Source organism: Triturus cristatus, chromosome 5_1 (genome assembly GCF_964204655.1).
Source record: "Triturus cristatus chromosome 5_1, aTriCri1.1, whole genome shotgun sequence".
NCBI lineage: Eukaryota > Metazoa > Chordata > Amphibia > Caudata > Salamandridae > Triturus > Triturus cristatus.
The window spans coordinates 96669423-96682463 of NC_140587.1; positions in this window are offsets into that span (position 1 = coordinate 96669423).

Consider the following 13041-nt stretch of genomic DNA (forward strand, 5'->3'; position numbering starts at 1 on the left):
GGCGGCGGCGGCGAAGTCGAACTAGGACTCACCAAGCCTTGGCAAGCGGAACCCACGAAGAACGGAGGACTTGCTTCTGGTGCAGACCAGGAAGGTCTGGGGTGCTTCTCTTTTGCAAAGAAGCGGGAGCCAGTCTGGAGGAGCCAAACCAGCGGTGAAGATTTCAAGGTGTGTCGTCACAAAGGCCGCTAGCCAACGGGCAAGCAACCGGACAGATGCGGCAAGCAGGAAAATGCAGAAGGGCCCCACGCAGGACTCGTGGAGTGTGGGGGGCTGATCTTCGGTGCAGGTGGTGCTTGGGGTTGGGAATTCTCAATCCCCGGTGCACAACTTCGAGGGTACCTCAGAAGTTGCGCTGGAAGATACTCGCCACTTTTCCCAGGTAGCCGGTCCCACGTCTCTCGTCGCCTCCACGGATCTCAGCTCGGCTGTGGATGTGGATCAGGGTCGGAGAAGTCTGGAAGTCAAGGCTCTGGTCGGGCTCTGCAGTCGGTCCCTCGTAGAACTTCAGCAAAGCAAAGGGTAGTCTCTTGATGGTGCCCGTTTGCACAGGGTAGCCACTCCTTGGCCACAAGGGAGATTCTTCAGTCGTCTTCTTTCATCGAATGTCGAAGGTCCAGAGTTTCTGTTCAAGTTGCAGGTTCAGGATAATCCAATCTCCTGGGGCCCAGCTACCACTCTTATACTAATCTGGGGGGCTGGGTTGCCTGCTAGGTCACGCCTTATGGGTGGGACCTGGGAGGGGGGTGGTTACACCCCCTTCCCTTTGTCCAGTTTCGCGCCAGGACTGGGGCTGGAGTGCCCCAGCACCGGTTTGAACTGGACTATGCATGGGACACCTTGTGTGCCCCAGGCATGTCTCATTCCTTTCAGCCCTCCCTGCCCCAATACACTAAAGTCTGTCTGGGGAGGTGCTAGCACCTCCCCAAGCAGGAAACCTATTGTCAAAGCCTCCCTTGCCGGGATCACTACCAGCAGCAGGAGGTCAGACTCGTGTCTGTGGCAGCAGCATCCATTTTGTGATGCTGAGGCTTTGGATAGAGTTAAACAGCAAAGTAGGATTTTAACATGTCTCTCCCTCTAGAAGGGGGAATAATATCCTCATCACCAGAAATGGTATGGGGGTATTATTCCAAAGTGTTAGACACCTTACACAACATGTTTTGATAAAGCCAAACCAGAGTTACCATAACCGTTTAAGATTATAGGGCACTTTAAGAGTATATGTTATGTTATGTTATGTTATGTTAGGTGATATTTATATAGCGCACTGACACCAAAGGTTTCCTGGCGCTTAACCACATAAGAGAGATAACGGAACAAGATGAAAAATAACAGTAAGCTGACTAGCAAGGAAGAGGGAAAAGGGAAGTTTTTAGCAGTTTCCTAAAGTTGAGTAGGGAGGGACTCGACTTGATAGAAAGAGACAATGAGTTCCAGAGGGACGGGGCCAGAAGCGCAAAGCAGCGGCCACCGAACTTCTTGGTTTTAACTCTGGGAACAGTCAGTAGGTGAAGATGAGCAGAACGTAGGTTACGTGATGGTCGATGGGCCGTAACTAAAGATTGCAAGAAAGCAGGACTGGTGCAATGAAGGGCTTTATAGATAATACACGCCACCTTAAAAGCTGCCCTTTGTCCAACTGGCAGCCAGTGAAGTTGCTGTAATAGTGATTTTGCCGACTGCCACCTAGGGAGTCCGTAAATGAGACGGGCCGCCTGGTTCTGAACGACCTGAAGGCGGTGCAAAAGACACCGAGGGAGTCCATGATAAATAGAGTTTGAAAAATCCAGGCGGGACAGAACCAGGGAGATAACAACCTGAGTTAATGCAGGTGATGAAAGTAAATGGCTGATCTTACGGATCTTCCTAAGCTGGTACATGGAGGAGGAGATGACAGCCCCTACTTGGGCTTTTAGCGAGAGATCTGCATCAATTATCACGCCAAGGCTTTTCACTGATTTAAGCGGGACCGGAAGAGGGCCCAATTCAGTAGGCCAAAACTGCGGACCCCAGTGAGCAGAACTGGAGCCAGGGAGTAGTAGTTCAGTCTTCCCCGGATTCAACTTTAGTTGATTAATATTCATCCATTCCAATATATGAATCATGACAGAATGGAAGGTCTTAGCAGCATTAGGGGAATTGAGAGGAAAGATGATTTGTAAATCATCGGCGTAATTATACACCGTGATATCCCAGTTCCTAAGTGAGTGGATGAGAGGACGGAGGTAGAGGTTGAACAACAGCGGTGAAATAGAGGAACCTTGGGGGACTCCACAGGTGGTTACAGTTCTCCCAGCAATATAGGGGCCTAAACGTACGGCCTGTGTTCTGCCAGTTAAGAAGGACATAATCCAATTGAGGGCGGTGCCCTGGATGCCCGCCTGTGCGACACGGCGGAGAAGGATGTTATGGTCCACCGTGTCAAATGCGGCAGACAAATCCAGAAGCACCAGAGCCTGAGGAGTACCAGCGTCCGCATTACTTCTCAGAGTGTTCAAAACTGCGAGGATGACCGCCTCGGTTGAATGGGCCGGTCTAAACCCAGCTCGATTGGGCTCGAGGTAACTGGAGGACTCAATGAAGTGTGAAAGAAATTGAGTAACATGAGCCTCCAGTAACTTTGAGAAATAAGGAAGGAGGGAAATGGGACGATAGTTAGACGGTTCCCCAGGGTCTGCTCCAGGTTTCTTTAGAAGGGGTACCAAAATTGCCTCCTTAAAGGATGCAGGGACAGTACCGCTGTTGAGGGAGCCATTCAACAAAGAGAGGATGCAATCCGGTAACTTAAGGCAGATGTCCCGCATAACTGAAGGCGGGCAACAATCGCTGGGAGAACCTGATTTGACTCGAGTTGCGAGTCGAGCCAGTGAATCGGCGTTAAGAGCAGGGAACGTCGTAATGGTCGAGTGGTTATTGGATGTTGAGTCCTGAAAGAATGGCTGGCCGGGAGAATTAATCGAGTCTTTGATTTTTATAATCTTTTCAATGAAGAAAAGATTAAGAGCATCACATGCCTCTTGAGAGGGGGTCTGAGCAGGAAGAGTTCTATCATCGGTAGTAAGCTCGTTCATAATTTTAAACACTTCCTTAGATTTATTGGTTGCTGAAGAGAGCCTATCCGAAAAGTGGGCTGATTTGGCTAGGGTGATGGCTGCTTTATATTCTCTACGGGCAGTGATGTAGAGTAATCTAGCTGAGTCGGAATAAGTATGCCTCCAGATACGTTCCTGTTGGCGTACTTTTAGTTTATGCAATTTAAGATCATGTGTATACCATCTGTGAGAGATGGAGTGCTTAGTGGGAGGGAAACGTGTCAACGGGGCAAATTGGTCACTGGCCGACTTTAGCCAGTTGGTAATGTTGCTGTCTAATGTGTCAAGATCAGAACAGACTATGGGATCCCAGGCTGGGCTGGTGTCCACTAAGGTCGTAAAGAAGGCCTGGGAATCCAGTGTGCTCCACTTTCGAGAGAGCCCACCTGCCATACAAGGGGTAGGGAGCCTGCCTGTGAGGGTAATAACCGTCTCGACTAAAAAGTGGTCTGACCAGACACAGGGAGAGACAATAGGCTGAGACAGCGCTAAGTTATGTGACCAGATCTGATCCAGAATATGGCCCTTGAGGTGGGTAGGGCAAAGAATCTGTTGCGTCAGGTTCAGACTATGCAAGGTTTCGAACAGTTCGAAAGCATGAGAGCCGGCGTTGAGGTCGTTGTACCAGTAATTGAGATCGCCAATGAGTGCGAAACTGGCATGATGAGTCAAGATGGAGGACAGATGTTCGCTCAACACAGTGGCAAAGGTGGTCATGGGATATGGTGGCCGATAGAGGAGAAGCAGTGTGAAGGCACCTGTATTGGTTCCTATACTAAGGAGCAGATTATCCACCCCTGGTATGGAGAGAGAAGAAGAAGAGAGAGAGTTGAGACGTTTTGATATAATAGCAGCTACTCCCCCCGCAGAGCGGTCTCCCGGTCGGTCCGCGTGAAGAATATAGTAATCTGGAGGGAGAGCCGCCAAGATATCAGGGAGCGACTCAGCAGTAAGCCAAGTTTCCGTCAGAAGAAGAATGTCCGGTTTTTCGTTAGTAAGTAAAATAAAAATGTCAGACTGGTGATTCACTAAGGACCAAGTATTCAGATATATTACCCTGATGGGAGTCTCGCTATAGTTGACGTAAACAGGGGACTTCATCTCAGCGCAGTTGGAAATAGCTAGGCGATTAATACCTACAGTGTCCAAACGCTTAACAATAGTGGGGCTGAGGGTGATACGGGCTTGCTGTAATGCTCTAAGAGTGTCCGATGTATATGTAGTAAGAGGGGCAGTGTGGGTGGCCTCTGGACCCGGTCGGATGCGGACGGGCGCAGACGGGCTTGCCTTAGGCGCGCCTTCGGCGCGCCCGCTGAGCGCGTCCGCTGCGCGTCCGTCTTTGCATCCGATTTAATCTTTCCCCCACCGGAAGTCACGGACCACTAGAGCGCTAACGCTAACCTTCCTGTGTGAAGATGGCGCTCAGACTCTGATATAACCGAACTAGGTATGGATCAACAAAAGTGCAGTGTGCAGTTTAATGTGCAAGAGAAATTAGCAGCAGTTGGCAATAGAAAGTCTCTAAATGCACTGCTGTTTAAAAACGATTTTCCATTACTCGATTTAAAATAGTTTTAGCAGCAATAATAAAATATCAGGAGCAAGTTTGTTCGTTAAAATCAGTACAACATTACAGTCAATCTCAGCGTTCCCCACACACTCTCAATCAGGTTTATATGGTAGGCTATATCATAGAACAGCTATAAGGACATGGTTCCAAAAGCTGCAGACAGGCTCAGCTCATGCTAGAGCACCATCTCACATGTTACCAAGCACTCTGCCTCCAGGATTGTTAAGGCCTGCCATAGGAGTGGCTGATAGGTACACATGTGTCTATTTTAAGGGTAGATATAGGTATACTATATCTAAGCAAGGGGTGATTACACGACCTTGCCCCAGCTGAGTGATCAGCCAGTTGTGTCTGATTGGAAGGCCAGACCAGGGGTGGCATAATACATGCTGCAGCCCCTGGGAGGCCTAGGGTACACCTATGCCCTGGGTACCTAGGGTACACTGTACAGGGTCCAATAAGGTGATCCTTACCAATTGGGAATGTACCTAGGGTACATGGAGTCCATTTTAAAGAGAGAGCAGACAGCCTGAGACCCTGAATGACAGGATCTCAGGCCAACTAAGTCGAAAAACCAGCTAGACACTAGGCAAAAAAGTTGGGGGTAACCATAGTCAGATATTCACCTTCCTACACAACCCCCCCCAAACGAAAGGAGATAAGGCTGTCCTTGACCAGGTAAGCCTATATTGCCTAAGTGGCCCTATAAGGAAGAACCAGCACTGGCATGGTTGCCCCCTGTCTCATGGTCCACTAAGCAATCCCTCGCCCTAAAGGTATCATAGGGTCTCCACCATAGGGAATCTCTACCTTTGGTGTGTCTTTGCAAAGTAAAAGGCTGGTGTTGAGATGGAGTACTGAAGTGAGTGTCCTCAAAGTGAGGCCTCAGCTTCCTCCAATCATCCTCCACCATGGATGCCTTTCTTTCTTTCACTGAGTTGCACTGTGCTCTCAGGGTCAGCCTCTGGCTACCTAAAGCTGGAGGCTGGGTCCCTTTTGTGGGCTTACTGTCGTACTTTGAGATTTGGGACCGCGTAGGAGGCAGGGCCCTACCCCTGTCTATCCCGGTATTAGCGAACCGCAAATGGTTAATGCGGTATGTACAAGTGCTTTGTGTAACGTTTTAGCTATGAATGCACTGTGTATACGCTATTATACATCACTACGCGGGTTCCATTTTGTATCAGTGGCCATCTTATGGTTGCCCTCACATAGACTATACAGCACGAAGCGAATACGGGCCTTTTTGAACACATGTGCCTTTCCTTGACTTTTCTGTGACCTGGGCAGCTGGACTCTGCTGCCCCAGGTCAAACTGGTCTCACGAGTTCCCCGTTCCCTGGCCAGCCGTGATTAGCATCAGGGCTTGACACACCATAAAGTCTTTTCATCCTACACAAGCCTCCAGCTAATCTTTCACACCTGGCTGTTCCTGCTTTATGGCTTGTTTCCCAAAACAGGAGATGCACATGTTTATTGGGGGCCTATCGATATCTGATGTGGGATCTGAGCCTTACTGTGTAAATAATTGCGGGCTGGCTGAACTGGAATGTGGGATGGTCATCATGACTCTGCTTTTTCGTTTGTAATGTATACTTTTATATGGCCGTACCGTAAACCTAGGAATGTATGCCTGAGGCAGAGAAAGCTGTATTTAAGAAGGAGCCCGTTTCTGTGATTTTTAGCAGTCTCCTGAGAACATACACGCTGTTGTACTTCTAGGACGCCTGTAATTGGTCTGCAGCCAATAAATGAATCTTTGACTTCACCCAGAAGACTCTGTGTTTCTGTAGGTCTGGAACAGGGAGAACCCAGAAGTCATAGGGTGTGTGCCCCTGCACCGCTGGGTCTAAAATACCTAGTACTTCAGTTTGGCGCCCAACTCGGGACGATTTCAGCGGTACCAGTCCAAGCCAGAGGTTCGTGAGGAGCTTCGTGTGGAAATTCCGGAGGAAGGCCGCCACTTCATCGACCCCTGCATGTCGACGTGGTCCGAAAGTCTTTTCTGCGAGGTTCTCCGCGTCCCGACGGCTACGAAGGACTGCTGCCCTGATTAATCTACCTGTTTTGGACCCTTGACGAGTTTTGAGCGAAACAATCGAGAGAGTCTTCTGGTGACGCCATCGATCATCAATATTCAGTTAAGTATAAGTGGAGCGTCTCCCATTTGTTTGGTATCCCTCGGGATCGTTTGATTTGGAAATTTGGAGTTTGCAAACGCCAAAGCCAGAGGACTCGTGTATTCACGAGATTATCGTAATCGATAATCCTTTGACATTTGGATCTAGACTAGTGAGCGAAGATGCCTGGTTCTAGAATATTTGGTAGATTGTTTTGTTTGGGTTGTGGAAGAGATTTCCAGCTGGAGGAATCATGTCCGGTTCCTCCGGTTGGAACTCCAACTTATGAGCTCTATGTAAAACATGGCGTAGGTCCCATTGCATATAACGAAGTATGGATCCACTACACCAGAAAAGACGGTGTTTTAAAATGGCCCCAAAATGGTAGTTTCGATACTGATATTTTAGATAATTTGGAAATTAAATTGTTTAAAAAGAAAGCCCGGCCGGCGATGTTTGATTCTTTCCGCTTATGGCGGAAGGAAGCCAAACAGAAGGAAATTAAGCTAGCGAAAAAGAATAAGAGAGAGAAAGGTATGACGGTAATGCAAGCAGCTGTACAATTCAAGGACAATGAGGAGGAACAGATGAATGAGCAATTTCACAGACAGCATAAGTTAGGGATCGACAAATGTTACCCAGCTTTACCACACTCTAAGCAGAATGAGTCCAAAGAAAAGGAGAAAGATCCCCTGATGTCGCATTTGTTGAGTTCGCCACCCCCGTATGCTCAAAATGCCACGGCGCCTCCCCAGCTTGTGAATATGCCACCTCCAGTTAATATACTGCAAGCCTTGCCGCTACCGCCAGCTGCTTCGCAGCCGGCTCCTATCCCTATAGCGCAGCCCTCTCAAGGGCCGCCAGTTGTGTTTCCAGCTGCCCCCGCGCTTCCTGTGACTTTGTCTAATTCAGCAGCTGCCTCCCCTGACACTCTTCCTTGCACCACTCCAGTACCTGTTTCTACATCCTCTTTTCTCCCCTCGGTTTATCCCCCTGTTTTCGCCTCAACTTCTCCTTGAGCGCGACAGCGTTTAGCTAATGTGGTTACTACGTTAATGTCGCCTCTCTTTGAGTCATCCGGTGCGACTCCTGGCTTACAGCGTAAGCAATTGCGCAGTCAATTGCCTAACCCCGGTGAGAAGAAGGTAATAGATCGCATGGCGCGTAGATGGATTGTTTTCCCTTCACTATATGATGTGGAATCCGTTGTCAACGTTTTCCATCAATGGGATGCCCCAAAACAGAGGTATGTCTTTGAGAAAATGTGCGAAATTCTCTGTGAGGAATTGGATGATAGTGGTAAAGACCCAAGCCCGCAGGAGTTGTGTCGAGTAAGATTTGATTTTGGAACTGGTACCATTGTGGATCGCGATGTAGATAAAGCAGTTGCGGTTGTATTATCCTTCAGGAATGATGATTGTCAACAGTCATTGTTTGAACCTGATGTCCCTGTGGGAAAAAGGGTAAAAGCACGCCAATATCCGATGCGTGAGGTTCCCCCAGTTTGGAGACCTGCTGATCCAAATGCTAATCCACCTGTCCTAGCGCATTTTCAGCGTATTTGGGTACATGTTCCATGGAAAAGATCTGAGGTGTTAGCACTTAAGCAGACATTGCCTGATCCCCGTAAAAACCCTACCGGTTATTATAAGGAGTTGTCACAAACTGCAGAATCCTGTGTAATTAATCTGGCTGATATAGATATGCTGTTTGGGAATGTGGTTCCACAGCCTTTGTGGGGATCCATTCGTAATACGGATCATGCTGCAGAACTAGGGGACACATGGGCTAACATCATCGCTGCTGACGCTAGACAGATTGGTGGCGCGAAACCAGAGCCTTTAATAGCAGAACTCCCTGGTAGAATCATCACGTATATGAAGACAATAATGCCCGCGATGCGCGTAAATTGGGATAAGCTATCTGCATGCAAGCAGAAGAAAGATGAGACAGTGTCAGACTTCTTTACCAGGTTTGAAGAAACGTTTATTGACCACAGTGGGCAAGATATGAGTACTGAGGGTGGCCAACGGTTATTTGTGGATAAATTTGTGCAGAATTTACTTCCTGACCTGTGTAAAAAGTTAAAAGATTCAGAAAGTTCTTGGGCTGTTTCCTCTTCAGCGCAAATACTGGCTACTGCACAGTATTATGAAAACAGAGATAAAGACGAGAAAGATAGAACAGAAAAGAAAACGAAAGAACTAAAAACAAAGGTCCTTTTACAGCAGGCCTATCCGCCACGTGGAGGTCAGAATAATTATAGGCAACCCCAAGGTGTCTATCACCAACCCCAACAATTTCAGAACAATCAGCAAATGAATGGGTATTATCAACCACGTGTCCCTGTAGGTCCCAACCAATGCTCATACTGCAAAGAGGAAGGTCATTTTAAATATAGTTGCCCTAAATTGATGCAGCGTAACGGCAATATGTATGGCGCAAGAGGGAGGGGTGGTCAGCAAGCTCCTAGAGGCAGAGGGCGTGGAAATGTTCCCCAAAACGCGCGTCCTCTTCCGCCTCAAAATACCCTCAATAGCTTTGATCAGCAAGCCAACGCGACTAGTAATACAGCTCAGTATTACAATAACGATTATTATGCAGAGGACGGCGATGCAGAAAATAATGATTACTAGGACAGCCGTAGACAGAGAGAGGGAGTTGTTTTAGTGCCAGTAAATCAGAGCGGACCGTATGTTGAGGTGACTACAGCAAATGTAACGGAGCCCTTTCTGCTAGACACTGGTGCTGCAAAGAGTTCAATCATGCATTCAAAACTCCCTGGCGCACCTTTGTCTGGCGATATAAATGTTTCAGTAGGTTTTTCTGGCGCCCCAGTTAGAAACCCGATTTCTAGTCCCATGTCACTTTCTATCGGGCCTTGCGAGCTGAAAGCACCCCTGATTCTAACAACAGGTTGTGGTGAAAATTTGCTAGGGTTAGATTTGTTAAAAAGATTGCATGCTACACTGTATTGTTCACCGTCAGGAGTACAACTTACATTAGGTAGGAAAGTGATTTCCCCGATGTACTTGTCTAAAAATACAATGCCGCCTGAATTGTCATCCCTTCCGGATGTCCTTTGGGCTACTGGTCCCAATGATGTGGGCCTCTTGGAGATACCGCCATACGTGGTAACTTTAAAGGCTAATGTCAGACTGCCACGTATTCCCCAGTACAAGATCCCTAATGAAGGCCAGAAAGCATTGTTAGACATTGTCAGCGACTTGATTAATAAGGGTGTAATTGAAGAGACAAGAGGCAACGTTTGCAATAGTCCGATTTTGCCTGTCTTAAAACGAACGGACCCTTCACAGCCACCTGTTTACAGATTCGTGATTGACCTTAGAGAGGTTAATAAGATTGTTGTGCCACAGTTTCCAGTTGTCCCTGATATAACTGCCTTGTTATTTTTTTTTTTTTTGTTTTTTTTGAAACCGTTTATTGCAATCTCAAGTATATACAAGTATGGGCCTACAACCTTCCGGCCGGCCGCTAGAGTGACAGGAGCACCTGACAAACTTACAAAAGGGCACTTGGCGTTGCAGAGAAGTAAATCAGGAGGCATCAACGACGTGGGCCACATGACTCTAAGACCACAATACGGTTTCATTTTATACAAACACAACAACATAGAAAAACCACACCCGCAAGGCAACCCGCAATCAAAGGTAATCACACGTGCTCCTCAAATGAGGGACCCCAACCATCCACGGAAATCTAAAGAGGGGGAAGGGAAACAAGTCCAGGACTGGGGGAACTCTGTGCCCGGGGCTGGGGGAGGGGGTCAACTAGGGGGACGGAGCCGGTGAGGCAGCAGGCAGCAACGGTGGCTCGCAGATACCCCCGCGGTAGGCGTTCCAGGGGCCCCATATTTTCACCCACGCCCCAGGCTTGCCCCTCGCCACATACACCACCTTTTCTCGGAACATGCACCAATCCATATGTTCTTTCCAGGCCGACACCGCCGGGGGCCGCTGGGATCCCCACAGTTGAGCGATGTCACGCTTAGCTATCATATATCCCAGAGTCACCCATCGCGTCTGCGGAACCGAGTAATCAGTTGGTTCCCACACATTCAGCAAGCATCTCCTCGCTTCAGGCAACAGCGCGACATGCGTAACCAGACGCAGGACCTCATGCACACCACGCCAGAATCGCTCCACCTTCGGGCATTCCCACAAAATATGCAAAAAAGTCGCCAAAGCACCACACCCACGCTTACACAACCCATCCTCAGCATAACCCATACGCAGAAGCCTTGGCCCTGTCATGTAAACCCGGTGGAGTATCTTAAGCTGGACGAAACGAAGGCGAGCCGGTATGGCCACCTCCTTAGGAGAGGCCACCGCGGAAATCCAGTCTTCGTCGTCCAACTCCAGCCCGTCGGCAACCCAAGCCTCGCGGAGGCCGGTCAGCAGGCCCGAGCGGTCATTAATCAGTTTTTTGTAAATGAGGGAGATCGTGCTATCCGGAACGTGGCCATCCAGCACTCTATCCTCCAGGGGGGAAGACTCCGGGATGGAGGCGACGTCTGGGAAGACGGAGCTCAGCGCATGACGGACCTGCAAGTACCGAAAGTATTCACTGCCCTGCAGCTGAAACTCCGTCTGCAGCGTCTCGAATGTTTTAAATCCCCCTCTCGTCCAGAGGTCCCCCACTTTACTGATGCCGATCGTGTCCCACTTCTCGAAGCCCTTCGAGGTCCACAGGGAGCCCAACCGCTGAGGCGCATACAACGGCGACGCCCGGGTCAAACGGTCCTTCCACCCCATAGCTGCATTGGCCGCGTGCCACACCCGCACCATGACACGCGTGGGCCCCGTCAAGCGGGGATCCGGCGCGCCAGAGTAGAGCGCTCGATTGTAGTCGCCACCGGGCAGGAGCATCTTGTCCATTTCAAATGCCGGTTTCAAGGCGGGCCCATAGAGGCCGTGATTAATTGCAGCTAGCTGGGAGGCCCAGTAATACCGCTTAATGTCCGGGAGGGCAATCCCCCCGTCATACCACGGGAGCGTCAACTTCGCCAGGGCTATACGCGGCCTCCCGTCCCAGAACAGGCGGCGCTGTAGACTCTCCACCTCACGGAAGTAGCGCGCCGGGACTAGGTCCATAGTGTTCTGGAGAGCGTACAGGAAGCGCGGCAACGACATCATCTTAAACAATGCCGCCCGGCCGAGTGGCGAAAGCGGCAGGCACCGCCAGCGCGCGACGTCCTCCTTCAAGCGCTGGAGGGGGGGAAGCAAGTTTCGCTCGTAGCGGGCCTCCGGGTCCAGCGTGATAAAGACACCCAGGTACCGAAACCCCTGCGAGGCAATCTGGATCGGACATCCCCGCTCGAGGACGGGAGCCTCCCCGGAAAGCACATAGACACATAATTTAGCCCAGTTGATGACAAGGCCTGAGTTACGGCCAAAGGAGCGCAGGACATCAACCAGGACAATCAGTGATTTGCGCGGGGAGGCTAGGTACAAAAGGATATCGTCAGCGTAGAGGGACACGCGGTCCTCATACTCGGGGGTCCAACGGAGACCACGGATGGAAGGGTGCCACCGCAGCCACTCCGCCAGGGGTTCCAAGGCCAATGCAAACAGGAGCGGCGACAAGGGGCAACCCTGTCGCGTGCCCCGTCCCAGCGCGAATGGGGCCGAGACTCGCCCATTCACTACCACCTGCGCTAACGGGCCCGAGTACAACAATTTGACCCAGCTGATGAATCCCGGTCCAAATCCAAATTTCGCCAGCATCGCCCAAATGTATGGCCATTCGAGCGTGTCAAACGCCATGGTGGCGTCTAAGGACGCCAAGATGGCCGGCTCCCGCACAAACGGAACACGCGCGAGCACCCCGTGCAAGCGCCGCAGATTGAGGGCCGTGTTGCGATGGGGGATAAAGCCAGACTGGTCTTGGTGGACCAAATCGCCTACCACGCTGACCAGCCGGTTGGCGAGCACCTTGGCAAGGATTTTGGGCTCCGCATTCAAGAGCGAGATAGGCCGATAGGAGGTAACCCGGTCTCGGGGTTTCCCCTCCTTGTGGATCACCACGATTGTAGCCAGACGTTGGTCCGGCGGGAGGGAGCCCCGCGAGTGGGCCGCCAGGAACATCGCGCGGAGGTGGGGTGCCAGTACGTCCGGTCGCAGCTTATACAACTCGATAGGGATGCCGTTCGGGCCCATGGCCTTGCCAGATGCGACCGAGCGTATAGCGAGGGCAATTTCGTCCGAGGTAGGAGCAGCATCCAACGACTCCCTGT